Source organism: Triticum aestivum, chromosome 1B (genome assembly GCF_018294505.1).
Source record: "Triticum aestivum cultivar Chinese Spring chromosome 1B, IWGSC CS RefSeq v2.1, whole genome shotgun sequence".
NCBI classification, from domain to species: domain Eukaryota; kingdom Viridiplantae; phylum Streptophyta; class Magnoliopsida; order Poales; family Poaceae; genus Triticum; species Triticum aestivum.
Genome location: NC_057795.1, coordinates 563,356,194 through 563,360,741, shown reverse-complemented (window position 1 = coordinate 563,360,741; position 4,548 = coordinate 563,356,194).

Genomic DNA, 4,548 nt, shown 5'->3' with positions numbered 1-4,548 from the left:
GGGGGAGGGGGGAGGGGTGTGGCGTACCGCAAAACGGGACTCCACGGGATACTGTTCATCTCCACCGTCGACCTCCTCCAGCCTCCACGGGCTACCGTCGACCTCCTCCAGCCTCCACGGGCTCCTGTTCATCCAGCCTCCACCGCGCGCTACTCCACCGGCTACTGTTCAACCACCCCTCCACGGGCATCCCTCCACCGTCTACTGTTCATCCATCCCTCCACACCACGGGATCCTGTTCAACCACCCCTCCACGGCCACCCCTCCACCGTCTACTGTTCATCCAGCCCTCCACACCACGAGTTCCTGTTCATCCAGAGGCAACCCTACCGCTCACTGTTCATCCAAAACCCCCCGCAATGCTCACTGTTCATCCAATCGATCGGCTTCAGTTAGCAGCAGTAGCGAAGGAATCTCTCAATTGGGTTCAGTTAACAGCCATCGATCGATCGCTCGGGTTCAGTAACGCGTAGCCTGCAATGCAATCGCTCGGGTTCAGTTAGAGCCCAACGCCTCGCTTGGATTCAGTTAGAGCCAACGCCTCGCACACACGTGCGTACGTACGAGAGAAACGCGCATCGCTCCGCCCCCGACCTCCCACCGTAACCGGCAACTCCCCGAAATTCCCCCCCCCTCGCTTCTACCACGGTTTTTTCCGTCATGGCCGGCCCAAAGAATGTCATGCAGCCGCATCTTCGGCCCGCCCAGGACGAAAAGCCCATTTTCTGTCATGATTTTTTGTCATAGAAGTAGGAGCCCACCACATCTATGATGATACCGGGTTTTGTCACAATTATCGTCATAGAATTGTCATATGTATGACAGAAAAAAACTTGTTCGGCCAAAAATGTCACGGATGTGTCTTTTTTTAGTGTCTTTAGTCTTGGGAAGTAAAATAATTGCACAAATAAATAGTCTTGAAAGCTAAGGGTGATCAACATGGAGGGTCTCAGATAACTACACGACTCCTAGAAGGTTTGATAGACTCGGTTGAGAATTCATCCAATCCAGGTGCTTTATAATTAATACAACTTTGCTCACCACGTGTTTAGAAAAAAAGGGTTGCTATGAGCTTATTTCGAGCATCCAAAACCTATGACTTTTCTTCTATTGAAACATTTCGAGAGAAAGTACTTGAACTGGGAGTTCCAAATAGACATATTATCTAATAACATAAGCCTTTAGGGAAGTCATGGGAGCTAGAGAGAGAGAGAGAGAGAGAGAGAGCTGCTACACAGTTACTACTGCAAAAATGGTAGCCGCAAAAGGACACCACTCAAGTGTAATCATGAGAGTGCATAGTACATCTATTTATTTGAGTTGGCTAATCTATATTGGATCGAGAGAAAGCCTTTTCAGAGATTGGATCTATTGTTATCCTCGTATATCTTATGCAAATAAAGATTTAGTGTTAAACCATCACTAAAAAATAGTAATAAATAGGCGAAGGAGATATAGGGGTGAAGGAAAAGCCCTCAGATGAGCAAGCGCGGTTGGGCAGGGTGGGGGTGGGGGGGGGTACTATGTGGGTCATGTAATGAACCCACACAACAAGGTTGGACACATGGGCCAACTGCATGGACTCCCTAGTGGTTGTCATGAGTTGGCTTTTGTCCTGTTGCTCATCTTGTCTCCTTGTCTCCTTGATCTGTAACCAACCTAAAAAGGATTGTTTCTAAATTTTAGACCTAAAAACAATTAAATATATGAGAAAAACATTAAACTTCAAAAGAAAGACATGCACTTCTGTTGTAGTAGTGAAAAAACAACATAAGAACGGGTATACAAAGGTCGTGTTAGACATCAAATTTAGTACAAGCTCTATTGCACTAGAACATGGAAGCCCTACTCTTCTAGTCAAGGATATAAAGGTAAAACCATCGAGAAGGGTGAAAAAGAATTCCATTGAGAGGAAAAACTCTGAAAACAAGATACGATAGAAAACCTCATGCATCGACAAGAGGTGAGATAATTTTTCACCGAGAGGCAAGGTTGGAGAAAGCTCTAGGCATAAATGAGGAGTTTGGCCTTCTCCTAGCACCTAATGGTGCTTAAGCGCCTTAGTCGTAGCCTAGGTGCATGTATAGTTTTGGCTATCAAGGTGTGTTTGGGGTAATATATGTGTATCAATATTAATTTAGAGCATATAAGTGCGTAAACTACCAAGTCTAGACTTTAGGATATGGCCTAGGACCGTTTGGCCTATCTATGCAATGTATCATGATATCTCATTTGAGTAGATAATTTCTTTTTTTGCATGCCTAGAGTTTTCTTATGTCCTAGGCGAGTCGTTTGGTCGTTGCTTAGCACCTAAGAGTGTCTATGCGCCTTTGGGCGTCGTCTTTTCCAACACAACTAAGAGGAGATCTCTCAGACCACACTTGAGATGAAATCCCCTCCCCTAAGAATGAGATGCCTTACAAGCTACCACCGGACACATTTTATAGGTTTTTTTTTACTTCGACCATCATTGCTCTTGTGGAGGAGGAAAAATTAAGGAGGCCTCGTATTCTTAGGTCTATAAACGCCTTGAAAAGCGGTCACAAAGTATCTACACATGAGCTCAAATGCACCCTAATGAATAGTAAAATCAAAAAAATAGTAAAATTATTCAAAAAATTCTTAATGAGTCCGCGTCTAGGTGTATAAGTCACTTTAGGAAAACCAAATAATCTAAATACACTTAGGCACGGTGCATTTATTTTCACATCGTTTCTTATTTCTTGACATAAATAAAGGAATCAACCAAAAAAATGTAAGACATGTATGCTTTCAATGACTTGAGACTACCAAACATGACATACAGTGGTCAGTCCATTGTATGCAATGCTATTAATTAGCAAATAAACACTAAGTTCTCTCGTTTTTCCTGCTGCCTTGGTCGCGATGCACAACCTTAGATGACTTATCCACCTAGACGGAGGGAGTACCTTGGATCTATCGTTCTTCGTGCTTGTGCACTTGATTTTCACAGATACACAACTAAACATAAAGACTCACTTTCTAACAAGTGCTGAAAAACTTAGAGATCTATCACGATCAGAGCTCCTTGCTCGCAAGATCATTATCTCTCTGTTCAAGTGCACAATCCAGGTGAAAATGACGTACTGGCGTTGGCGTGCCAAGGTTTCCTGAGCTATCAATGGGGGAAAACACGAAATTCTTCCACACATCTGCCTCATAATGCCTAAGGAAGAACAAAATCTTTACTCTCACGCACAATGGTCATGACTTCACATCTCGTCATCAAAAAGCCAAGATCCTCTGTGATTTCTTCATTTCCCTCATTGGTACTCCTGCCAATACGTCATGGTCGTTTGACCTGCACGATATCTAACCTAACCCTGTGAACGGCCTCCATATCTTTGACGAATCCTTCTCGGAAGCAGAAATCAAAAATGCATTCTTCCAAATGAATCCACAGGCCAGCCCTGGCCCTGATGGTTTCGGGCCCTCCTTCTACCGATCCTATTGGCCCCTTAAAAGCTTCATCCTATCTTTTTTCTCCCAATTTCATCAAGGCGTGGCAGACATGGAACGCATTAAGGGGGCACACATCGTCCTCCTTCCTAAAAAGTATTCGCCTACCTCTCCTGATGCATTCTGACCCATCTCGCTCCAAAACTGCCCAATTAAAGCTATCGCCAAAGTCTTAACCACTCGCCTCAAGCCTCTCATCCCTCTGTTAGTGCATCGAAATCAGACTGGTTTTATCCCAGGGAGGAACATTGCTGAAAATTTCATCTTCGCAGCCAATCTCATTAGCTCCTGCACTCTAGGAAGAGGCCTACTATGGTCTTCAAACTGGATCTTTGCAAAGCCTTCAATTCCATTGCATGGCCAAAACTTGACAAGGTTCTCCTCGTCCCCGGCTTTTCCCAAACTTTCCGTAGCTGGATCTAGAACATCCTTCACACAGGCAAGACTGGCATTCTCTTAAATGGTGTTCCAGGAAATTTGATAGACCGCCAAAATGGCCTACGGTAGGGTGACCCGATATCCCCCCATCTCTTTCTCATGGCAGCAGACCTGCTCCATCAACTCATCTTCAAGAACACGGACGCTGCTCTCCACCACCCCATTTTCTCACATCTCCCCCCATCGTTCTTCAGTACATTGATGATACACTCATCGTTGCTGCAGCCTCACCTGTTGCCGCCGCAGCTCTAAGAGTAATCTTAAACAACTTTGCCAATGCTACTGGGCTGACCATCAACTTCTCCAAAACTACCCTCGCCACACTACACACGGATGATACCATTGCTAACGCTACCACCCTTGCCATGGGTTGCTCACACGCCCCTTCCCCCAAACTTACCTCGGCCTCCCTCTATCCCCTACTAAGCCTCCACCCAATGCCTTCGATCCTCTCCTAGAACGGTCTCGCAGGCTGCTAACCGGGTGGCGAGCTAAGCTGCTAGTCAAAGGCGATCGACTCATTCTCATCTCCGCGGTCCTCGACTCCCTCCTCACCTACTTCATGTCGGTCTTCCGTATTCCCAAAAAGGTCTTAAAAACCCTAGACTCCCTTCGTAGGGACTCTCTACA